The sequence below is a fragment of the Falco biarmicus genome, chromosome 8 (genome assembly GCF_023638135.1).
Source record: "Falco biarmicus isolate bFalBia1 chromosome 8, bFalBia1.pri, whole genome shotgun sequence".
In the NCBI taxonomy this organism is placed as follows: domain Eukaryota; kingdom Metazoa; phylum Chordata; class Aves; order Falconiformes; family Falconidae; genus Falco; species Falco biarmicus.
Window position 1 is genome coordinate 41,789,051 of NC_079295.1, and position 26,439 is coordinate 41,815,489.

Genomic DNA, 26,439 nt, shown 5'->3' on the forward strand with positions numbered 1-26,439 from the left:
ATAGAGCAGCCTGACTGCAAGTGTATCCCTACAATTTCATTTTCAGAATGTGGGATTGCATCAGAATGAACTCTATGAAAACACCACAAATTATTGTATCCATTTCCAAGATTCAGCTTACAGAAGAGAACAGTGAAAAACCAAAGGATAGGCGTTTGCATCCCTGCAAAAATACTCACTGCAAATCTATTGATGAAAACACCTCTTAGCTAAAACTTAGAATGTGTTGAATTTATCCTCCCAAGGGCTGAACTCAGTGGAGACTGTGTTTATCTTGAAATACAGGCCTTCGATAGTTTTGACTGTAGATACCTGGTGGTCAGGTGTTACCAGCTCAGGCGTTAACGTGCCTCTGATACTCGAACGACAGCGACGCCGAGGCCAAGGCCCACTGAGGCCTCCATGCCCATGCGGCATCTGCACAGCCTGGGCAGGCGAGGGCAGTCCCAGGAACTTGGATGCAAAGTCTGTTCCTCGGGATAACGTGGGAAGCACACCTGACTCCGGCCGGCCCTGCCGGGATTGCCAGGCTTCCTCCACCGGCCCTTCACGCCCCTGGGAACGGCGCCTTCTCGTTCGCAACCCACTCAGCACAGCCCCCCCGGCTGACCGCATGCCCGCACGCCTCACCTCAAACCGCGCCAGCCTCGCCACCTGCCCCGCCGCCTGATCCCACCGGGCTGCGGTCCCCATGGCGGCCGCCGGCCCTGCCGCCCTCAGGTACCGGGGCCGGGCGCCTCAGCCCCTCGCCCGGCGGCGCTCCGCGGCACCGCCCGCGGGGGCGGGCGCGGGGGTGTCCGAGCCGCTCGCTCCCCGCCCCGGCCCCACCTCCGCCGGGCAGCCGGCACCGCCCGCCTCCCGCGGAGCCAGGGGCGCAGCGACCGGTGTGGCCCGGGCCGGCCGCCGCCTCACGCCGGGGCCGCCGGCCGGAGGGTGAGTTCCCGCCGCGGGGGAGCGCGGAGGGGCCGGGGCCGGTGAGGTACGGGCTGCCGCGCCTCGCGCGCCTCCCCTCAGGGCGAGAGGCGGGAAGGGCGGGCGGGCGGCCGGGGCCGCGCTGGGGCGCGCAGGGGCCGGCTCGGCGCTGCGGCGCCCGCGGGTGCTGAGCCCGGCGGGGCCGGGGGTGCTGAGCCCGGTGGCCCCCGGCCCCGCCGTTAGCTGGGAGCAGGAGGATTCAAACCTCCGCGCTGAGGGAGGCAGAAGCATTGCGGGAGGGAGCGAGCCCGTGAGAAGCGCTGGGCGTTCAGCGTCAAGTGCTTCGCATCCGAAATACACACCGTGTTTTATAGGTACGTTGTAAAATCGCAGTATTGCAGCAGTGCTCTTGGTGATTATACAGCTAAAAAAAAACCCCAACCAACCAAACAAAAAACCCAAACTCTTCATTTCTCACAGGTGTGTCAGGAAACTTTGTGCTTTTTTTAAAAGTAAACGTGTTACGCTTCACCCCTAGAGAATAGTCATTAAAATACGTGTGTAATGAAGCGAATACGAGTAAATAAATAGCACAAGTAAGTAAAAAAGACAAGCTGCCCACTGTGACGGTGTGTGAGGGGCCTGGGCTCCTTTGCCTGGCCTGGCCCCCGGGAAGGGACACGGGCTCCTCGTGCGCCAATCCTGCGCAGCCGCCTTGTTTCCTGTGGAATTAGGCTGTGAGGTCCTTGGAGCGGTGACCGGTGGTGTCTGTGCAGCATCGAGGGTGCCGAGGGCGCGGCTCTGTGCAAGACCTGTGGGTGCTCCAATGATACGGTTAATAAAAACAGTCCCAGCGTTGATGAGTGTACACTGTTCTTGGGGGTAGAACTGGTTTGCGAGCCTCAGCTGGTTGATTCCTAAGGGCAATCTCAGGAAAAGAGGTGCATATGATTTCCCGTCTGTCAGAGGGTAACGCGGGTAGAGCCTGGAACTGCAGATGGAGAGATCAGAGCAAATGCAGAGAGCCATGTACTGCAACCTCTCTCATAAATACAGTACTGGTAATCCCAGATGCTCAGATAATGAGTCAAGTTTCCCTCCCTCAATAAACATGTTTTTGTTTAAAATAATAAGATATTAAGTGCTGAGATCGCTGTTTCTCAGGTTAGTTTTCAACCTCCAAGTTTACAGTTTTCAAGCTTCCTCTGTAACTATAAACGTCCTGATTGGGGCACCCCATTCTTCCTCTTCTCAGGTGAGTTTTTAAGAAAAGGACAGAAAACAGAAGGTTTATGATGACAAACAATAAAGTCCTCCCTTGTGTTGGAGAGTGCATATGCCAGCTCGGAGAAAGAGAATTCAAAGCTGAAAGAAGAGCCCATTCTCATTTTGGTGTGTCTACCTCGCATTGCCAGCACCAGGCAGTACCCGGGCCGAGTGTGGCCAGGCCGCACACCGGCAGTACAGTCCTGCAGGTGGATTCCAGAGGCAATTGCAGATGGATGTTTTCTAGCAAGGATGAAGGGAGTTGTCCTGTTTGCTACAGCGGGCATGGCTCAGTGATTCATCAATCTTTGCACAGCAATACTTCTGCTCTTCTAGTCAATCCACAATTCACTACTAATGCTGATGAGAGTCTTTTCCTCTTCTTGTCATGCCTTACTTGCTTTAAGTCAATTAGTGTTTCCCAGCGTGGTAACTGCAGCACTCTGTTCACAGCCTGTTGCATCACGTAAATAAATCCCTTCCAGGGCAGATAATCTTAGGGCCTTTTGCCTTAGCTTGTTTTTGCCAGAGCCGTATCTCCAATGCCTGACATCTGGCATTCTGGCTGTGTGATGTTAACTGTCAGGAGTCCGGTAAATCCTGTAATCAGCTTATATATGATGGATCCTCTGTGTTGATCCTTGAAACACTTCTGATGAATTCCATCCTCTGGCTGGCACCAGGTGCTGGATGCTTTATCCGGCAGAAAGAAAAGAGGGTGAGGGTAGACATGGTCTCTTTGTTGGGGAGGCATGGGATTGGCAAGTACTGCGGGTGAAAGAGTCAGTGTTAGAAGAATGGGCACCTTTTCATGCACCCTTGGGAACTCTCTAGAAGAGACACCTGTACCTTGCTAACTCATAGGCTGATACGTCCCGCACAGTCAATTTATCACAGTCTCTTCCTGCCTTGTTTTCCATTTGCCCAAGCCTCAGTTGTGGGAGAAGAGATATGGAGCGTTTCCTTTTACACAAGTTGTGTCAGTTATGTAGGAGAGCCCTGTATGAAATTGGGAGTTGCAAACTCAGGTTACAAAACAGAAGATACCAAGACTTGTGCGTGCTGTAGCACAGCACATCTTACCCATCACTGCCACACACTTCAAGTGCAGGCAGCAGATAAGGAACTCAGTAGCAGAGGTAAGAGAAAGAGAATGGCAACACCTTGCATACTAAGGGTGCTTAATGTCTCTCAAGTAGAGCAAGATAGTTGAAGGGTAAAGAATTTTCCAGGGCTGTCTGTCATTTCTCAGCCCAAATGGGCCCTAAGCAAAAAAAACCCAACCCCACAAAACCCACGTACCCTCTACCTCACTAGTTTGAGGGGTTCTTTACAACAGTCCTCCATCTTAAATCAAATTTTGCTGCATGAATTCTGATACTTTAGAAAATCATCCTCCTTTTTTTAAGTCTAAATTCCTCGATATTTGCTTTTCTTTTGTCGTATCCAGTAGCTGAATTTAGTAGACTCAAGGGAAAGGAATGCTTCGGTTATTCATGTGTGTGACTCAAAGGACTTCTGGAAGAGGTACATGTCTAACAGTTTAAAAGCGGTGAAAAGGTACGTACAATAGTGCCACACCAATAAACTTCAGAAGGCATTTCAGATTGCAGCTCTCCTTAAGGATTGAGTTATATTGTATGATGTGTGTGTTGTTGACAGTTATTTTTCCATTAACTGCTCTGAGAATCTTTTAATCTAAATAAGAGGCTTCACCTTCAAGACTTTGCATGTGCTTTCAGCAGACATCTGGTTACCGGGCTGGTTTGTTCTGAGTGCCAAATGCTGAAATGAAGGCTCAGTATAACTGTTTGCATGTGTTGTTTTTCTCACTCAGAACCTAGTGCCCATGAGAAGCCAGAACAGAATGCACAAGCTACAATCCGTTTTCACATTGAAATGGCACCTTTCTCTCTGCGCCAGCAAAACTAGATTGGGATTTCTTGCCTGAAGCTCAGGGCTTTTTGATGTACCTGGTTTGAACTACAGGCTTTGGCAAGGAACCAAATTAGGGTAAAATGGTGTTCATTTGGCGGTTTTTGTCTTGATTTTGCTTTGATATTTAAACAAATCTGAACTGTTGTGTGAAACCTGCTGGAAATAAACTTAGGAAGCTCATTCTTAGTACCACTTTACAGATCTGGAAATGGGATACTAAAGTATTAGAACATGAGTCTTTCTGTTAGAAGATCTAGGCTTCAGCTGTATTCTGACTTGCTGAATGGTTCTAGACAAGTCATTTATCTTCCATCTGTTTCTTGTCTCATCAGTGGGAATAATGACGACTTTTCTATTTCCATGAATTGCTGTGAAAATTGATCAGTCTGTAAAGAATTCCCAGTGCAAACAGCACGGCAGTGATGGTATTATTAGGGGTGCCAGTTTCACCCCAAGAAATGTGAGCACATCGAGCTTCCCCATGTTTCAGTTTAACCATACGGAATGTGGAATTCTCTCCTATTAAAGATAGCAGTAGGTCAAATGGGGGTGGTGGGAGAGTCCGGAATGAAGGTGTCTGCTTGAATGTTTCTGTAAACCCTATTGCCTGTTTAGAGAAAGTTATTTTCAGCGTTGTGTAGTCCAGCTTTAAATTAGCAAAGCATTAAAAAAAGATTTCTGAAGTCTATTTTCTTTTCTGTTCTTTCTCAAATAAAATGGTTTGATAACAAATCCCATCTCTCTAGAAGCATGGTGAGAAAAAAAATTCTGCTTATTTGAAATGATGAGATTAATAAAAATTGTTCTGTAGCAGTGCCATTTATTAATCAGTGAGTTATGTAAAGGCACTCTACTGTGGACTGGGACCTCACTAGCAGTTAAATAAGTTATTCTGAAGTTTATAGATATGACACAGTCACTGCTGGTTGAACTCCATCCTGCCCTCAGTGCTCTTGCTGGAGAATTGTAAGCTCTCAGATCTAATGGCATGTTGTAAATGCTCCCTACGCCTTTGCATTTTAAATGCACTGGGTTGGCCAAGACCTGTTATTTAAGTGTTTAAGCTAAGCCGACTTGTTTGAATTGTAGTGACTTAATGGTCAACTGGATCATCGTTTCTGAGGTGACCATCTGAGCTGGGGACAGGAGGAGATTGCTGCTCCTGCCGGGCCGGCTGGCTGAGGCCAGGGGTGTTTCCACTGGCAGCTCTCAAGCCAGAGGAAGGTCCACTCCATCCTGCAGAATGTGTGCATACAGAAAGCATCATGTATGCAGAAGCTGGCTAGCTTCGTGGAAAGCAGTCTTCATCCTTCATTTTTTAAAATAGGAGTACATGTTGATATGCAAAATGGGCGGAGGTACTTGCAATAAGTAGGTGACAAATCAGATGTATGAATAGATTGAACTTACTGCTTACTCAAAATTTTGAAATATAGTTTTCACACTCTTTATTTATTTTGCTTGTAAGTTAGCGTGTCTGTGAGAACTATTTTCTTTCCCTATGTCAGTCAAAGTAGCCTTGTTGTGTCTCTATAAAGAAATGCGTCTACCTCCCTGTAGCCTAAGAAGATTACATGGGTATTTCCAAATGATAGAGAACCTAAGACTGAAATCCTTAGGCCTGTCTTGGGTTATACAGACAGAAAACTAACAGCAGTTGTAGGAGCAGTGCTTGATTTACATCTATATATACTTGCTCTAGGTTTAAATGCAAGTTATTGTAATTTCTGTCTGTTATTTAAACGGAAATTTAACAAACAAAAACCCCTCTGTTAAATACTCACAGTCTTTAGTGGCCTGTAGGCCCTTGGTATAACAATGACACCTTCCAGAATTGCTCCATGAAATCTTTGGGTGTACATGTAGATGATTTCTTATTTGTATCTGTAATACACTTAGTGTTCAAGCTCCGGTCTGTGCAGCGCATTTCAGAGTTTGAAAGAACAGGTTGCCATACTAGACTGGCTCAATCTTAGATCTGTAAAGCTGCCTCTGGCAGTGATGAATAACTAATGCTTCAGGGAAGACTAATATCCTCTATTATGCACCTACCCAATTGGGCAATGTCAAAAACAGAAAGATAGGTGTAAGATTATCTTTCTGACCCCTGCAGATCATGCCCTGAAGTGTGGTGATTACCCTTCTCAGAGTCTAAACATGCGTAAGTGCAGATGGTAGATGTTACAGTCATCTAATCCTTTTTTTGAAAAGTGCTGCCCCAGCTTTGTCTTGATGTGAATAAACCTGTTGTGGCAAATTGCGCTAATTCAGAGCTCAACTTAATACATAGAAATGGAGCTAAAAGCTTATGAAATAGAGGGAAATGCAGGCGTATGTGCCTTGCATTGCTAATGTGGTAAGAATTATCCTCTCGGTGTGTAAAACCTTGTTTACAGGTACTGTTTTTGCCTTAAACTTCATTTAAGGCCAGATATGAAGAGTTTTGGTGCCTACATAAGCAGTACTTGTCAGATGTGAGTTTGGTGTTGATGTTCCTTTTTTAACCTGGTAAGCTTGAAAATCCATTTTGGCTATATGGCCACGTTTTCCTTGGCTCATAGCTGTGTGGCTGGGGAGCATGAGGTGGGTGTTCAGGTCCTGGCACTCTTCTCCAGCTGGAGTCATCATTTGTCCTCACAGTCCACTGGCTCCGTCTGTTGTGCCTGGCTCAAGTAATGTAACATCTTCCGTAGACTCGTCATTACAGCTGTTTCTGTAGTTTCCAGCAATTTGTGGTTGCAGGACTGTGCAGGATAATCCTCTAATTGACATTTCATCCAGGAGTCACAGGACAGAGAGCATGATCAGCTGTTTGATCTCAGCTATCCAGGGTAATGTGGCTGCTCCAACATTTGAGTCTGCTCAAAGGACAGGTCCTGTTATCCATCCTTTAAAACTAAGCCTACAAGTCAAACATTTTTAAAAAAATTAAGATTACAGTGGTTCTTCCCTCTTTGGAACTGTCAGAGAACAGACTGGTTTCCAGACACAAGTGCACTGGGGTTAAAGAGTAAATGGTGAATTGTATTTTATGTGGTATATCTGTAGACATCACCCTTTCTTAGTCTTTTTTTGGTGCATGTCAATTTAACATTCCACTTGTGGGGTGCAGGTTTAAGGGAATGGTCTCATATGCCTTACATGGTTTGTAGAATCAAATTAGAGGATGTTTATATAAACATATAAAAATTATTTTTGAGTATATAAAAAAAGGCAGCAGCACAGATTCTACAGAAGTCAAAGAAGCAGTTTGTCTGAACCAGCTAGAGGTGAGAGATACTGGCACAACAGCTGTTCTTCTGGGATTTCAGTTATTAAAACACTGTGGTTGTAAGGGCTGGGGAATCTCCCTGTCAAAACTAATTCTGGATGCTAATTTTGGCTTTCAGCTGCATTCTGTTCGTCTTAATTTTTTTTATATTTTTAAGATTGTTACAACACTGCCTAATATCAATCCAGTCTGATAGAATTCAAAATTCACAGCGCAGAAACAAAAGATTATTGCAGTTTGCAGTTCCAGGGAAGAGCCTTCCTGTGTTTTGTGGTGGTGGTGGTCTGGTTTTTTGATCAGTCCTTTCTCCCTTAGGAACTTCTACCAAGGATGCTCAGTATGCTCCCCTACTTCATACTGCCATCCCCTGTGTCACCTTACTGAACACTTGCTTCTGTTGTCTTTTCTAGTAGCACCTCACTGAAGCTGCAATACTGACCACTTGTCACTGGGCAGCCGCATTCTGATAGTATCATTGTTTTAGTGAATGACTATTGGATTTAATCTAGGCCAGGTTTTAATTCCACCACCACCCCCCATCCCCACTTTCTAATAAGAATTTTTCTCTGACTAGATGCCGTGAAATTGATACTCTGTGCCTTAATAATTACATTTCATGTCAAGTTATTTCGATTTAACAAAATAAACTGAAGGGATTTCTTGCTTTAATATGTGTGTATTATTAGCAGAACACAGACCAAACTGAGCATAATGTTACACATTGAGGTATGTGCTGTAGTTTTGCAGGAGTTACTGTTAAATATTAGAACAGGATTTGAAAATTCTCACTGATTCATTAGATCAAAACTGAAAAGGATAATAAAGTGTTAAGCTTTAAAAGAGTATCACTGTTAGGTTCAGGAGTTGCTTACAGCTTTCTTCATAACATTTCAGAATTGGCTGTTTGGCTTCATATTTGGAAATCCAGCACTGGCTGCTACCCTTGGAGGACAGCTGACCAAAGGGAATGAGGAGCAGTAAATCGTGTCGGTATATACAACAACAACAACAAAAGAGGAGTCCTGTTTAGAGGAAATGCTGATTACATTGTTCCCAACTGCTTCCCTTTCAGCCTACCCACCTCCAGCAATATTACAGTTTCTGTACTTTCTTGGTACTAAAGCTTTTGGTAGTCTGAGTAGTCGGGCCAGACTGCTACCAACATCCCTATGCCAGTGAGGTTTGTGGGAGGGAGGGTGTGTATGCATACCTGAAGGTATTTTGTGGTTCCCACCTGCCTCTGCGCTGTTGATTCAGTACAGTTCTTTTGCAAGCTGGTTTGTTGAAATGATCCAAGTTCAAAACAATCCTATTCAAAACCCAAAATTCCCAGCTTTCTTTTCCCTCCCTGTAATGAATCTCATATTTGGAGAGATTACCAGATTTATGAGAGTATGGCTAGAAAGAATTTACACTGACACAAATTATGTCTAGTGTGGAAAAACTTAAAATAGGTGTTTAAAGTATTAACGAGGTGTAGAAGAGCTACAGATTTACAGCTAATCTGCACAGACTCGAAAATATCTCTTCTTCTGTGAAGCAATGAAATGAAGTTAATTGCAGTATAATTAGACAAGAAGATCTGTCAAGCGAGGTAGGATTTCTACTTCACTGGTTCTAGGAAATGAGACATTCGGTGTGCACCTTTTCTGACAGAATTGTGTGAAGGGCTGAGAGTGCCGTTTGAACCGTACACTGTAACATAGGTACTGTAAGATACTTATAGTAAGGTTTTGTTTGAACCAGCCTGCTAATTTAACTAAAATCTGCATGGCTTTTTTTTTCTTTTAGAATCAAGAGATTAAGGGCTATCGTTGCCTACCTCCAGGCACCATGATTTCTGTGCTAAGTCAAGTCGCAATTCAGGGCTCCTGGTGTTCAGGCTGACAACAGTTCTCCATTTCCCCCCGCCCCACCTTGATACTGCGAATGACCAGCTTTTTGAAAGTATCAGGTATTAGGACTTTAAGCTAATAACTCTTGCTGAGACTACTATCTTAACCTCTGGATATGTAGTGTATGTACTCGGTGCTGCATCATCTTGATAAGGACTAGTTGTTGTAGGGTATCTAATGTGAAACGTGATGGAATGGAATACTTGTCATAAGCAGAGTATTTGATATTTCAGTTGTGTTATCCCAGCTGTCTTTCTCACATTCAAGTTTAATGAGTTATGATCATGTCATGTGGTTCTTTTTGTTCTGTCGTGGTTTGAACAATAGCTTATTTAGTTATAAGAAAGTGCCAGTGCTTCCTGGATTTTGAGGAACTAAGCAGATTATATTTTCAAAATAATGAAGATATCAGTTTATCTTATTTATGGATTTGTCTTGCAGAGAATCAAAATACAACCAGTTTGTGTTTATACAGCAGCCGCCATCTTGAATGGTGCCATTAGACTTGAACTGGTAACTTCTGGGGCTAAAAATATGAGCTTGAGTAAGAAATACCTGCTCAGTGTCACCAGTGAATTCCCCTTACGTGACTTCCACACTTGTAGTTCGTGGGTGTCACAGGGCAGTAGTATCAATGATCATGGTGCTTGCTAGGCTGAGATTGGCAAGGGGTATATATCTAGGTGTTCATCAAGAAAGAAAAATTACGCATTTGTCCATATTCTAGGCTAATGCAGTTTGAATTTATCATTATATTAGCTTGTGACTTTTTGTGCTTCTCCAAGCAATAATTTTGATTAGACTTGTATGTCTTGGCTAGGGTGGGGAACAGTCTGAATACTGAAGACAGATGTTGTTGTGTTTATTGTTCATTTGTTTTTCTGTTTGTGTGTAGTTTTATTATGAGTCTCTTTGTATGCATTTCACCATGATGTGTCCTTCCAACCGCCAGCTGTAATTGTTCCTCCTTCTGGCTGTAGGTTTGATTGTTTTGTGTAAACGCTCTTGATATGTGAGATTTACACATTCCATCTACTTGCCAGGATTTAGAATCTCAGTTCATTTAGAGCAGTTCCTCAGCTATTGTGAATGTCCTCGATGGCATGCTGAAGTAGACTTTACTCCCTTTCCTGGCCAACATTGACTTTAGCAACACCCTAGTGATTTGACAAATGGATTTCTGTCTGATGGGAAAGAATTGTTTGCTGTAGTTCAAAGCCAGTTTCAGAGATATAGAAAAATATTTCACTAAGAATTAACAGGAGAGGAAGAAAAGGCCTCTGCTGACATACTTTATTGCCACAGGACTTACTTTTACTTGTTAGAACTTAGTAAGCCCGCCACCTAGTAGGGCAAGCTTTAAAAAAGGTAGATTTTTGGTAGAGAGAGGTTGTTTACCTTTTGTTATTTACACCGAAAGATACACAGTGTAACAGAAGTCGCATCAAATATTTTAACACATAGCATTTTTCTGTGTTATGTAACATATGGCACAACGAGCATTTGTCTTTCAGCAACAGAATTTGTTTTTTTTGCATTGACTGAGCACTGGCATGGGTTGCTCAGGGAGGTTGTGGAGTCCCCCTCCTTAGAAATATTCACGAACTGCCTGGATAAGGTCCTGCACAACCAGCTCTAGGTGCCCTGCACGAGCAGGGCAGTTGGACAAGATGACCTCTGCCAGTCTCAACTATTCTGTGATTCAGTGATCAGGTTGTCATTGTCATTTTTGAGTTATTGTTGGAAGGAATTGTTTCTGTGCAGAGCCTCATACAGGAGCTTGCTCATGGAGGTTTGTACTGGGTCCAGCTGGGATTGTGTTCATGGAATCACACAATGATTTGGGCTGGAAGGGACCTTAAAGCCCACCCAGTTCCACCCCTGCCCTGGGCAGGGACACCCCCCCCCCCCCCCAGCCCAGGCTGCTCCCAGCCCCATCCAGCCTGGCCTGGAGCACTGCCAGGGATGGGGCACCCACAGCTGCTCTGGGCAGCCTGGCCCACTGCCTCGCCGCCCTCACGGGGGAGAATTTCTTCCTAATACCTGATCTAAATCTGCCCTCTAAGAGGAGTTATTTTTCTTCGTAGCAGCCCATATGGTGCTCTGTTTTATATTTGGGATTAAAACGTGTTGATAACACGTGATGTTTTGCTATTACTGAACAGTAGTTGTACAGCATCAAGGCCTTCTCTGTTTCTCACTTTCCCCCCACAGCAAGTAGGCTGGGGGTGGGCACAGGGCTGGGAGGGCATATAGCTGGGACAACAGACCTGATCTGGTCAGAGTGGTCTCCCATACCATATCATGTCATGTTGAGCAATACAACCTGGGGGGTAGTCTTTTCAAGATAGCTGTTGCTCAAGGAGTGGCTGGGCATTATTGGTCCACTGGTGGAAGGGGTGTGTGATTGCCTCTGCACCACTTATTAAACTGCCTTTATCTAAACCCACAGTGTTTTCCTTACTTTTTCTCTTCCAATTCTTTCTCCCATCCCGCTGAGGCAGGGAGAGAGCAAGCCTCATGGTGAGTGTTTAATCGCTGCCTGGGGTCAATCAACCACAGGGTTAAGGGAGGAAGGGGACAGAACCGAGAGAGAGACTGAAGAACCTAAACAGTGTTACTGTAGGTACCTAATGACTTGGCAGTGTATCGATCCGAAGACTGTGTTCTTAGTTGTGTAAGACAGGCAAAACTTCACGCAAGAGCCTTCCACCATTCTACTGAGTTTTTCCAATCTTACCCACTTTTTATTTGGCTTGCCATTGGTGTTACCCACCTGGGAAAAGAGCAATTAAAGTAACCAGCTTTCTCTCTGCTGGTGAGACAGTGTGACTAATGAACAGCATTCCGTTTCTTAACTTTCAGGGAGTGGCTTTTGGGGCCATTTTACTTCTCTTACATTTTCAATAAAGCAATTTTTAAAAGTGACTAGTGCATCCTGGAGTGTTAGACATACAGGTTGCTACCCTGAACCTCTTGCATGTTTTGTATTCTAACTGCTCTTGGATTTTTAAACCACTAGCATCCATCCCTTCCTTCCAAAGTAAGACCATTAAAGTTTTTAGTAATTGCAGCTGCAGGGTGGAACGCTGCCTCCTAAAAAGACGGATGACAAAACTACCCTTGGCTTGAAAGAGGCTGTGTTTTCACTTCTTTTAAAAAATGCACAGGCCATACAGTGACTCTTCTGATGCCTTAATTCAGTAGAAAAAGGTTGAAGAGCTACAGTGTGGGTCAGGTTTTTAAACAGATGTCAGTGGTTGAAGTCAGGTCTTTTGAAAAACCCGTACAGAAATATAATGATAGTAGGTACAGGAAATCAGAAAGTAAACACTTTTCACTGTTTTTAAGGGTTATTCTAACTTGAAAAAATGTCATATGGTGCCCAAACACTGGAAAATGTCATTGGACACATGAATTTATTTATGAACGTTCTTTGTATCCCACTGTCATGCTAGAGTAAGTACAATTAGAGACAGATCCTGGGATTTTGAAGGCTGAGTGAATGCATTGTGTACAATCTTGATAGTCACAGAGATGCACATAGGATAATTTTAGGCAGCGTGGAAAGAGAAGGATTTCCTTTCCTTTCCTTTCTTCGCTTTGGGCAGCCTTGCATTATTTCTGGGGACAGCTCTGACTTAAGCACTCAGAAATGAGGAAGCAAAAATGGTTTTAGGGTTGACCTTGAGGCCTGGAGGTCTTGGGAAGGATGCACTCTGGGTCTGTTCCAGTTGCTTATCAGGGAAATAGTAACATGGCTATAAAAAACCATGAAACAGGGCGGTTAGTGCCTGTAGTTCAAACTGATGGATAACCATGAGACCATGGTGGTTTCTTTGGCTGGTGGCCAGAGGAGGCTACAAAGACTTCTTCAAAGTAAGAATCCAAGATATTGCAGGCTTTCTCTGGATGTGTACTCAAGAAAATAAATAGTGCTGATAGACTTGTTGTACTGGCATGGTATTTCCAAATTGCTTTTCTCTAATTTCATTAATTGTGTTAATGTTTTACCTGGGTTTGTTTAGTTGTGGAATTTTGTGTAAGCTTGAAGACTTGATATTTTAAAACATAGATTAGTTAATTCTCTAGTTATTTCTAGGGTTTGGATGTTTTAAAAGCATATTCCCATCTTCTTTAATATTGCCAAGAATGTGGCAATGCTTCTGTGATGACAGGAAAGTCCAATTTGTATCACTTTTCTCACATAAAGTTTTGTTTATTCTGTGTGGATATAAAATATTTTTTTTCTTGGTAATACCAAGAAGGTGGAAGGCATATGTTTATTAAATATATACCTCCGTATGTGGCTTTGTGAGTTGTCAGTGTAGTTTGGCCACCATAGCGAAGTAATTATATGGTAAACTCTTTTTAAGAAGCATGTGTAATTGCAAAAGAAATCTTTGCTTGTGTACTTAGTTGCCAAAATAAAAGGAGTTGAGATCTGCTCTGAATTGTCAGAATGCACTTTTAACTAGTTAAATCCATGTTTGCAACCTTGCCTGTGGTTAACCACCACTAGATAAGATCATGGACTGTCTTATGGTGAGTGCTAACAAGTAAGGGATTGATGATACAATTCACATTTAAATTACTTTTCTTTGTGCTTTATTTTTTTCTGTTGGCTTTGGCTTTGAAGGAGCTTTCTGTGCTGTGAGGAATGTTACCAATTTATTAAGTGTCTGTTTCTCAGAATAATCCATTGTAGCTGGAAAGGTGATGGTTGGCCTTCCGTAATACTACACTGCTCTGTTTTCTTGCAGTGCTTTATTGGAGAGGCTTCAGTGCTTAAGACCTCTGACAATGTGCTAAATCACATGTCTGGACATATGCAAGATAGGAAACTTGAATCTTGGCAGTATATACACTATTAAGTCAACATAGCAGCCACACTGCATCTCTTCCTGTTCCTCAGTTATCAAGAAAAGCAAAGAGAATTTATTTCAAGTACTACCTTAATCCTATCCCAGCTATTAGCATAAATCTTCTTCAGTTTTCACTGGAGTTTATCAAGTAAAAGTGGTATTTGAGCTGGAGCAGCTGAGGTATGCCACCAGGGTCATCGTGTTATTTTACCAGAGAAATCACAGTGTGTGTATGTGTGTGTGTGTCTACATATGAAAAAAAATTATAAATTTTATATTGAATTATAGTATAAAATCTGTTAAGAAATGCATTAATAATATTCAGTCAAACTAGCTAGGCAGATGAGTGGTGTCCTCCACCAGACTGTAGCCTGCTGCAGAACTGTTCAGAAAAAATAATAATCTTTGCAGCAAAGTTTCTAGATGATCTTTTGTGGAGTATAGTTCTTATGTATTTTCATTTAAATAAAGGATTTTCTTATGAGCACCTTAGGCATTTGATTATTCCCCCAAACAATGGCAGTAATAGGAATTCTGTGGATTGTGTCAAGTATCTCTCGTTTTCATCTGTCTGCTCAGTTACAGCATTTTTGATCTCTTCGTCTTGTACTTTGCCATGCAAGGTACTTTGATTAGGACTGTGTGTAAGATTTAAATTTCTTCGGTCAGCCTCAGCACTGCTGCTGCTTTGCCTGACATGAACAATGATGTTCCATGGAGTGCCTCATCGTTCCCTAACTACTATTAGCAGCGTTATTGATCAGTGATTTTAATGTCAACACTGTGGTCGGAGTAGGATGTGGGCATTGGTGAAAGATGAGCTTTTCACGTGGGAGGAAATATTTTGCATGCCGTGATTGTGGAACTCCCAGTCCAACTGTTTCTGCTCTGTCTAGAAATAAAATAGTGTGTGATGGATATAGTAGTATGCTTGTCTTTATTTTTAAAGATGTCCACTGGAATCTGGACCTCCTGGTAATTTAAGGCTTACACCTGCAGAGAATTTACACTTACAGCTACTGCTTTGCTAGAAGGAGGATATTTGGCTCTTCTGGCACTTAGATGCAGCCTGGCTTAAGCTTTATTTATTTAATTATTAATATGATCCAATCTTTATTTCAGATTACTTTAAAAATGGCCATTGGTGAGCCTGGATTTTCTAGAATATCATTTCCTTAGTGGCTTCTGTATCTTATTCATGTTATATTTTATTTCTCTCCAGAATGAACTTTGTGTTAAAGAGCACGTGTTGAAGAAAGTCTTTGTGGCATTATATGGGATTTGGCATTCTGCTGTGAGGATTACTGATGGGAGATGCCCGGCTAATTCCCAGGGCATACTGTTCCCACAGACAACCTGGAAATAGGTGTGGTTGACGTGAGTAGTAGCAGCAAAGGTATGAAGCTAAGATTGCCTGCTGGAATGGCAGCTCATCAAAGGGCTAGGAAAATCTATAAACTGAGCAATAAAGTTACTTTGAAAGTTTCAGGTTTACTCATTTTACTACTGCAGGAAAATGCTTGTAATGCATATACACATAAAACACATTGGTTTATATTGTGAATATAGTATATATTCTTTGAATAAGTAGATAAGGGGAAATCCCTTCAGAACTCTTCTAATAACTGTGCTTTATAAACAGGTTATTTTCTCCTGGGATAATCTTAGACAGTGTTTATTGAGGTTTCTTCAACTGAATTGTTTCCTTTCTATGTAAAGGATGCAGTAGTTAATCGACTTCTAAGTGTACTTGGAAGAGGGTTAATTGTTAATCACTGTCACCAATACTCAGAGTCGTCTAAACTAATTCGGTGAAATTCATCTTCCCTGCAGCAGCAAGTGCTGTATGGTTTTGGCAGTCTGCTGTTAATAGACATCAGTTGTACAGCTTTGCCATGTGGCTGAATCCATGAAAACTCTTGATACGTGTTTTGAAAACAGCCCTTAAAATGGTATTGAAATCAAGGAAATGCTGCATGAAACCCTAACGTCAGTTTGTATTCCTTACTGATACCAGGGAATTCATGGCAGCTGTCAAGGGCCTACATTCTATCTCTGGGAAGATGCCTGAAGGTATGCAGAAGAGGGAGGCTAGGGAAATACAGGTTTTTAAACCATGATGCTCTTGGAAATATAGAGCTTTATTCTGGTTTACCAGAGGCGTTTATCCTCACTAAAAACTCAGATGCTTTATATGCCAAAGTCATTGGATAAAAGAGTTGATAACTGAAACGAAGACTGGAATGCAGATCTTCCCAGGTGATCGTTGTGCCTGTGTGTGTGAGTGTGTCTCTGTGTGTATGTCTCTGTGCGTGTGTGTGTCTGTGTGGTCTTTCTGTCTGCAGGATGGACCTTTGATGTTCCCTGCAAGGTGTATCAGTTTCAGCAAGAGAGATCAAGAGCTTCGCACTCTAAATGAACACGTCAGCTGTCAATAGAACACTTGGAGAAGCAGTGGTCTCAATCCTAGCAGGAATTAACCCAGATCTCCGACATCTGAGGCAAGCGTGCCACTTAACTCCTGTTGAATGGAGCCACTAAATGGGGCAGAGCAGCCCTGCCTGTTACTAGCCCTCCAATTACTACCCCCACCACTAGCCTGCTTCCCCACAAGTGAAGGAATCTGGTCTGAGTGCCATCTGGATCAGACCCCTCAGATGGAAGCCCTCAAGAAGGGCTTGTGAATACAAGTGTGAGACTGAGTTGCAAGATAGGGTGGTAAGCTGCTCAGGCCTGCCAGAATTGGGTGTGCCTGAAAGCAGAATTTCGTATGATTACAGAATGGAAAACTTTCAGGTGCCTGGGGAATCCTGGTAGCAGCTAAGAGGGTGAATGTGAAAATTGCAGCTTTTCATTTGTGTATCTACTGTGATTATTTTATTATTATTATTATTATTTTCAACATAGATTCCTTTTGTGGATTTAAACCTAGGTGCTGGAAAAAAATGAAAAAAAAATTGAAAAATACCGTTTAAGCTCTGCAAGAAAAATCACATCAGTCCATCTCATCAAAGTCAGCTCAACTCTCTAATTTACAACGCAGAAATAATTTCTGATGGTGGATTTATGTATATGAATGCCATTCAGTTCATGGCTAATACCAGTTCTAACACAGGAATGGTTTGACTAGAGTTTGGTTTAGGTTTTTTCCATTCTCTTCAGTTGGTAAAGAAAGACTTAAAATGGAGGGATTAGCAAGTTGTGCTTGCATGCATTTTCATATCCCAAATATTGGCATATCACCCGAATGTCTCTGCTGGGTGCATTGACCTGGTAATGCAGTAGCCAGTGGTTTAGAAAACTGGAATTTTTATCTTCTATTTTGATAGGAAAGCCTGAGGCTGTGAATAAGTATTGTGCAGTGCAATACCCAATAGTATACCAGACACAGGGAAAGTTAATTGTGCCTGTAGCTATAATAGTATGTTAAATACCAGCGTTATTAATCTTTCCTCACCTCAGAAACTTGTAGTCCATGTATTAATGTGTTTTTGTATGAGATTTAATTGCTCGGGCTTGTAACAAGTCAAAACTTAAGATCCTGTTTCTCACTGTGACTTGAGTCTTGAGGAATTGGTTCTATTTAAAAGCAGCAAATTGTTGTTTTGATTATATTACGTTTTCAGTGGCATGCAGGGATTCATCTATGGTTGCTCAGAAGGTTTAATTTTTAAGGACAGGTATTAGGTGGCAGAAAGCAGATACACATTGTAGTTAGGCAACCCCAAAAGCCTGCTGCTCCACACACCTGTGTGTCTCATGGGATAAGGGTGTTAATAATAGAATGTCAGAGTCTCCTTACTGAAATGGACAGTCCATTTGTGTTCTGTAGGTGGTAGATGCTATCCATGGAGTTTTCTTCTGTTCTTTGATAATACACTCAGCGTTTTTCTGTAAGAAGATATTACTCTTTTCTGAAAAATCAGTGTGATTCATAGAGCATTTTGACATCACACCAGGTAGTAATGTTAGTGAGTCGATGGAGACAGCTCGCCAGGCACTAACCTGGGACACTCTGGGTTGTGGCATGGTGTAGCAGCTCACTTTCCGTCTCTGTAACTTTCCCTTGAACACATTCAAAAGATTTTTGGAACATAAAAGACATGAAAATAATTTCTCTGCAGGGATATCTGTTATAGCTCTACTAGGTCTGGAATTGCACTGTGAACTAAATCTAGTTTATCTCTGTATTGCTCTGATTAAGACAAGCACCTAATTATATCCATAAATCTGTTAAAGTGAATGGTAGAGCCTGTGGCAGAGAGCTTTGCTGGTCTGGGATCTAAGTGGGGTTGACTAAAGCACATAGCTGGAAATGTACAATTCAGATGAAATGATGTTTTTGTTATTTGGCGTTTGCTTGTATGGCATGCATCAGCACCAGCCCTGAAGGTAAGATGCTTTACAGATGAGTGGAGGCCAAGGCTCAGACTAGGGCAATGATTTTCCAAAAGTAAATAGCAGCCAGGAGTGATGCTGGGAAGGGAATTCCAGAGTTACGGCTTCCTGCACTTAACTTGAATCATGTCAGCACCATATTCACTATCTTAAAGAAATTACAACAATAAAACAGCTTAATATTTATCTTAACATAATAAAGAAAGGTATTTCTCACAATAAAATATGATTAGACCTGTGGAAGAAATAATAGTTTCTAAATTAGCTTCAGGTGAAGTCAAAGTGTACCTTTTATTACATGGTTTTGGCTTTCACATTGCATAAGCTCAAAGTAGCAATGCTTATTTTTAAGAGTTAAAAAAACCCTAAAAGGTTAGAAATTTTATTAAAGGGTTTTGACATTCAGTCTGTCATCATTGCCTTCTCAAGAATGCATGCAATTTAAAAAAAATATGCTAAAGGAGGTGGTTTTGTTGAATGACATTGATCTTCTTTGGAGTTCTTGTTTGGTTTTCTGCTTGTTAAGCTTCTGACTTGGAAACAGACTTGAAAAGGCTGAGAACTATGACATTAGGTGTAGCTTTTAGGCATGTCATCAGGTCTAGTAATATAATTTATATGCTGAACTTGATTTTTATTTATTTTTAACAGCAACGACCACTACTTGAAAGTCATGCTTTTCTTCTATCTTCTCTTCACTTTGAAGTGCAACACCTAGTATCCCTTCAGAAGGTTTATGAGATAGACTACTTGCAAGGTTTCATCTCAGTTTTTGAAAATTATTTTCAGTTCTTCTGGCCTATACCAACAGCATTTTTGTGGCTCAGTGCACATTGTTAAAACGTGCACAGGATAGGAATGTATAGAAAAACAGAAGCAAAATTTATACTCGAGAAACAAACTGGTGGATGTAAGCCCAAGTTTTCATGCTGAGTAACAAAAATGATAGACCTCAGTACAGCAAGGGCAGAGAAGAAACAGTATAGGAGATGTAAATCATATGGTTTATGTATTTTCTTATTTACAAAATTATAAGGTAATAATTGTATAGTTCAAATAAAATCAAATGCTGTTCATAGTGCAGAGCTAAGAAATTAATTACCAGAATCCTTACTGGATAATATGAAAAAGGGAATTTTCATTTTTTTTTATCTCCTAGAGTACTGGAAACAATGCAAGACCTCACATCACCAGTACAACGGAGTTGCTGATGTAGGCTGGAACACCAGCATGGACCAGTGGCTTCTCTGTTGTGGTTTTTTTGAAGTTTCTGTGCAGTATTCGGCAGTTTGTTGCCTTTCAGCCACATGGCCTGTTAATAAGCTATAGCTATTCGTTTATAAGGTGCCTATGGTGGCAAAAATGTTTTGTATATGTACAGACTGAATAGTGGGAGGGATTTGAGGGGTTTTTCTTTATTTGATGTTATGTTGAGGTTGCTTAGAAATATTTAGAATACCTGGCTTTTATACAGTTATCCTTTTTTTTCCTTTTTTTTTTAATACAGTTTTCTGGTACATATTTACCTGTCCTGGAGGAGACCTAAGTACCTTTTTGTATAGCTCTTCTTATCTTGGTTTCTGTAGCTGAGTGTGCGATAGGCAGTGTTCTGCTTGCTGCTGAACGGCTGCACTGATGAGAGCTGCCAATTGTTACCAAGTTCCTTGCGACCTTCACAAGCCACTTACAGGGCGATGCTGGAGGTATTTTGCATGGTTGTTGGGATACTATATGTGAATCCTCTCAGTATTCCACGCCTTAATTTGTATTATGGACATGGAAGCGAATTGGAGCAATTAAAGTCTTTTAAGTATGTGCCTAATTATTTTTTTTGTGGGGAAAAAAACCACCAAACAACCAAAGCAACAACCTCTTTGTTTTGAAAAGCTAGAAAATCTTTCCCACAAATTAAATTCTGTTAAATTTTTATTATGTTGTAATACAGTGTCTAGAACCAGACAACATGTTTGTAGTGAAACTCCTTTTAGTGCAGACTAGGGACCAGGAGGTTTCACTGGAACTTGCCAAGGGTGAATGGGCCTCAGCAAGTGTCTGGATGGAGACTGTGAAATTAGAAGAGACGTCAGAGGATACGTGCTGAAGCCTTTTTAAATTAACTTGCACTGAGTGCAAGGCTTCAGAACGTGCTTGAGGTAGAATTGTGGCCTTTCCCAGCAGAAGCTAAGGGTAACTGTACACACTGTCCTGCACTAGAAACAAAAATCAAATGAAATTCATGTCTCTGGTACACAGTTCTTGTTTAGCTTGGTATGAAGTATCCCAAGCGGCTTGCCGAAGCCATGATGAAGTAGGCTGAATTGTTTAAATCATGGATCTGAATTGTTTAAATCCATGCCCAGTCTTTGGCATTTTTGCCCTCCATTTTATCTCATTGTGTACAGATTGCTGCTGATCTGAAATGCTAAAGACATTTATAGTGTTGATACTATGTAACAGAGAGAGTTAGAAGCACCTCTGAATATAATGATGAACCAATGTTATGAGGTCCTACAGGTGGGTTTTGCAAATATTGGTAAAGAAACAGCATGTGAGGTAAAGAGCAAAAAGGGGGCCTGGAGGACAGCAAGTTGAACCTAAGTCGGCAGTGTGGCCTTGCACTAAGGCATGCAACCAGATCCTGGGCTGTATCGGCTGAGGGAAGCGATCCTTCCCCTCTGTTTGGCCATTGCCAGACCACGTATGGAGTGGCGTTACTGGTTCTGTGCGCATAGTCCAAGCAAACACTGGGAAAGTGTCGTGGTTGCAGCCAAGGTGTGCAAGATGGGCAGGAGCTAGAGACACCTGGGTTTGCTCAGCCAGGAGCAGAGAAGGCTGCAGGGGATGTTACACCATCTCTTCCCCCAGCTGGAATCACCAAATTATTTATGTTCACATAGACAGTGAAACTCCAGAGGAAAACTTGGTGCTCCAGGAAATAAAAGGGAGAAGAAGGGAAGAGGAGGTGGCGCTACCTGGGTCTGGCAGGCTGTGCAGCAGGTTGTCCGAGTCCAAGGGTGTGATCACAAAGTAGGGCAGGGGAGAATCCTTTTGCTGGAATCTGTCTGCAGATTTGAACAGCTGATGCACTCTAGAGTTTCTTAAAATACATGGGCATGGGACATAAGTAGATTCTTCTCTCTTCTGGGAAATTACATGTAACTTTCCCTTTTCCTCATTCATCAGTACTGCAGAGCACTCCGTGTTCGTAATCACTCTCTTGTGTTGCAAATAATATTTTTCAGTTTATGACATGCATATTTTATTTCATGACTTATTAATGCAAGGAAAGCAAAATAAGGGATTTGTTCACTATTTCCATCAGCAGGCAGATGTTTAGCCTTTTCCAGGAAAGCAAAGCTCCATCATGCGTGATAGTTACTTGGGCAGACAGACACCATAACTCTAAACTCTTCACTGCTTTTTCCCCCAGCGTTTATTGCTGAGCATGACTTCATGAAGCATGGGATATCCCTTGGGTCAGTAGGGGTCAGCTGTCCTGGCTGTGTCCCCCACCTCCCCCCTTGCCTCCCCCTCCCCCAGCTCCTTGTCCACCCCCAGCCTACTTGCTGGTGGGTCAGGGTGAGAAGCAGAAGAGCCCTTGACATTGTGTAAGCACTGCTCAGTAATAGCTAAAACAGTGTGTTGTCAACACTGTTTTGGTCACAAATCCAAAGCATAGCACCGTATGAGCTACTATGAAAAAAATAAACTGTCCCAGCCAAGTGCAATCCTCCTTGCATCTGGTGATGTTTTCTTGTAGGTTTCTGTTAATCTCAATGTATTGTATATAGTTTGTGCTTTCATCACTTAAAAAAAAAAGTACCCATTTATTCCTTTTGCTAGGTAACTGAATGCAGTGCTACTTTGGGAAGAAGATTTTTTTTCCCCCTCCTTCCATTGTCTACCTCGAAATGTGGTTCCAGATTACAGAAACAAAGCAATCTTTCCCCAGCGATTAGTTGTCCTGCAAAGACTCTTCAAATTCTTGAATTTGTAGTTTCTACTCTCTTGAATAGTCAGGAATTGATGTAAAACATTTGCTTGTTTATTGTCTTTGTATTCATTTTACTAGTCACAGAGAAACTGAGAAATTGTTTATTTAAATATGTAGGATTTTCTCTAAGCCTAAGCAATTGTTTGCCTTAAGTGAGTACTAGCTATCCTGTTTTACTTTGCATAAAACAAGTATGCGGTCTCTGTCATCACACAAAAGGAAACAATTGTTCTTGAATTCTCATTATATTCTCCTTGTTTCTGAATTAAGAAAAAAAAAAAAGAAGCACTTGTTCAAAATAATAACCAATTAAAAAGTGTGCTTCAAATGAAATAGGATTTGTGTTACTAGGAAAAGAGGATCCTTACGCTTGGTGTGTTTTAAGTGCAGTGTGTGACCTACAGGTGTTGAATATACAGTAATTCTACTTGGCTTTAGTCCATTAAATTAGCCACCCTGCTTTCTCTAGCTTGCTGGGAAAAATGCAGATGCATTGGTTTGTGTCTCCTTGGCAGTTAGGAGTTTAGCAGGACATGGATTCTTAGTGGACTTCCAGACAGAGTCCCATTGTCTGTCATTAAACTCTGCCAAGAACTTTATCAGATGCTGTGTAATGAGCCCCCTTCTTTTAGAGATGCTTCAGTGCTGAAAAGAAACTGCTAGCAATTATTGACTTTCATTTCATAGTAGTCATTTTAAAAGAGAAAAAGCTTATTCTATTTTAACTTGTTTAAAATGGTTTCATCTGGTGTATCGGAGGACACTTGTTAAAACGGGATTTTTCAGTCATGGTCACTTTAAGGATTTGTGTATGGCAGGTACTGATTTGTCACTGTTAGTATTGCATTTCCCAGGTGTGTGGTTCAGGGGTTGTTGCTTTCTGGGCATCAGTGTGCCAGCTCTGTAGGTATGAGCTTGGTAAGGAAAAGGGTTTCCTTAAAAAAAGCTCAAGAAAAAAAAAATCCCCAAACACAACCAAAATGACATCTGTGCGTTTTGTGGTACTTGGTGAGGTGAATTAAAGGCTCCTTGCTGCTGAAGGAACCTGTGTAATTTACCTGCTCTCCCAATTCCTCCTTTCCCCCTTCGCCCCACTGCCTGCTGCAGTCCATCCATCCACCTGCTTGCTCCCTGCACGTTCATTTTCTGCCAGCCTGTCTGCAGAGGGAAGAGGTGATACAGCTGCTTCTGCAACTGCTCGTGCAACTGAGTAAATTACTGGAGCAATCGCAGCCATGCGCTGGTCGGGTCGGGCTTTCTGCTGCAAGCAGTTACTCCGAGGGCAGCAGATGGTGGCCAAGAAATCCTTTGGGCTTTTTCTGATTCCATGGCCTGTTTCAACTCTTCTTCTGCCTGATGTCCCCAGCCATGGTGACAGCTTGACAAGTGCATTGAGCTGGCACCACTGCTAAAAAGGCAGGGCTGCTGCTGCCTGGTGCTGGCACAGCTGTCTACAAGGCTGGATGTGGTGCATGAGCAGGGAGCTCATCTGGGTTGCACTCAGCCAGGTCAAAAAAAAAAGAAAATTCAGTTGAAATCAGGCTGCTGAAGGTTGGGAAAGGCCTCCATCTTTTTTCAATACAAGCACTGCCTTAAAGTGCTCCTCAGGCTATAGTATTAGTGTTTGACTGCAATACTTTTTCAAATGGCAATTTCTAGCGCTTCTGCCTGACTTCCCAGGGTAATCTGATTTTAAAAATTAGATATTTCATTAGCTTTGAAATATTATTCTCACTGACACTATTGCAAGTCATTTCTGAGACTGCAAGTGCATTGGGCATCTCTCCTTTCCACATGGCTTCACTGGTGTAATGTTCAGTGTGTGTTTTAAGTGTCACATTTCTGTTTTCTTAATTCTAAAATGCAGCAGAAGGGGCTATCAATTCCAATTTCTTAACAGTTCTTAAAATCCCTTCTTAAAAGTTGTTAATTAGTATCCCATAAAAGCATGTTAGAAGTCCTAGAAGATGCTGTATTTTGCTGTAAAACTTGACAAGTGTTTTTTATTAAAAGAAGATAGGAGGGGATTACAGAAGATGCAATGCAACCAAGCAAAATTTCTATCCATTTAGAAAAATATTCGACCTACTACTTATTTTCAGGGAAATGGTGAATAATGACCACTGAGCAAAGAAAATTAATCTATAATGATAAAAAGTTTCATCGGTCACATCACCTGTCTTCAGTCCCTCTAATAAAACAGTACTGCGGCGCACACAGCAAGGCAAGATTCACGTGTTGAGAGCCAGGGTTCAGTGAATAATTTAAGTTCAAATATACTTGCAGCATTTACTGGTAACTACCTATTTGATCAGCATGTGCGTTACTGAATCCTATCACACCTTCATCAGTACTGTTCTGTCCCCCCGCTGTCACTTGGATTAGCTGTTTGGATGGCACAGTGGTTACATCTACATCCCCAGAACAGGTCTGTACCAACTAAACCCGCCCTCTTCCTATCAAAGACCCTGTATTTCTGTCCTAACAGCTGTGTACCTACAAAGGAGCTGAAGAGCAGCTGCTGTGGTAAGAGGGCCAGAAGTGAAAAGACTGATTTTTGCATTTGGATAATCAAATGTAAGAGATTCTGCCATGCTTCAGCCATATGTAAATGTATCATTTTTTGGTATAGACAATTTCATCTTTTGTTCTGACTTGTTCTCTCCAGCTGTGCTTTCATAGTCACTTGCTGCTTTGGTTTCCTTACCACTTGTTTTCTTCTTAGTCTTACAAGTTGTTGATTAATTATATCATCTCCCTTATATCAAGGGAAATTCATCTTCATTTAGTTTAAAATTGTGCCTAAGAATATTTCTATTGTTTCTTCCACTTTCTTTGGACTCCAAATTTATGGAAAGAGCTGACATCCTCAAAAAGGAATCTCAACTGTGTTTCTGTGCCCAGATGCTAATCTGGTCCATAGGAAACAGTTTCAGTTTTGTTATTTGCTTGCTTGTTTCCCACTTCAAATTATTTGCAATATAATAGGTTTGTTACATTCTTGGTTATTTGGAGTTCTTTAAGCTAATTGTAAAAATTAATATAATGTTATCTGTGTTTAAAGTTACCTTTCTACTTTAAATCACCTTTTGATGGTGACTTCTCTGTTGTAGCAATACTTCTTCTACACACTGTCAAATAACGGAAAAACTGAAGATTAAAATATTATTTTTAATGTAAGAATAAGAAAGGAAGTGATCAGAATGACTTAATATTTCCATCTGTATATGCATTTAGGTAGATGTATTCCAGTCTCTAGAATTTCTTTTTCCAAAGTTAAATTCTGGCACTAAAGAGGTTGATGGGAAATGTAGCTATTACTTTCAATTATCAGGAATTAAACTATTTTAAACCCTTTAATGCTCTGCATATTTTTGTTATTCTTATCACAGAGAAAAAGTAAGATCTTGTAATGTTTATTTTCCCTAGCTTCTCTCTTCCATGATTTTCTGGGGTTATAGTTGAGCAGCTGTGTTCTGCTTAACTTTCCTTTTAGTTCTAGAAATGGAAAGAAAACAATATGTCAGTAAAGGATTATTTTTTTAACTCCCAAATGAAATATGTTGGTAAGATTTTATAAAGAAATAAAAAAAAGTACTTCTTGTAAAATCTGGGCCACAAAAGTGGCCTCTGGATTTTTAAAGGAAACTTTCCTCTTTTTTTAAAAGCTCTGGTTGTTTTGATTGGGATGTACTTTAAACACGTTTTCCTGGTACTCCTGTAATGCAGTATTTTGGGCCAGCAGGTTTCTAAAGATGGCAGGGCCAGTCACACATCGTTGTGACTGTGTGGTGGCTGCCCTGATGGGGACACGCTCGTCCCCGCGCTCTCAGGTGGGTACAAACGGCATTGCTGGAACCTGGGGTTGGGGATAGGAGCACAAAGAGGGCAAAGTACAGC

At 41.8% G+C, this 26,439-nt stretch overlaps 1 protein-coding gene across 1 annotated transcript in view; it reads left to right on the plus strand.

Moving 5' to 3' along the window:
* The first annotated feature begins 834 nt into the window (after positions 1-834).
* LYPD6B (LY6/PLAUR domain containing 6B) overlaps positions 835-26,439 on the plus strand; it is a 58,539-nt gene continuing 32,934 nt past the window's right edge. Inside the window, exon 1 of the mRNA XM_056350416.1 lies at positions 835-933. The gene's annotated coding sequence lies outside the window, so the exon portion shown is untranslated. The remainder of the gene's footprint in view (positions 934-26,439) is intronic.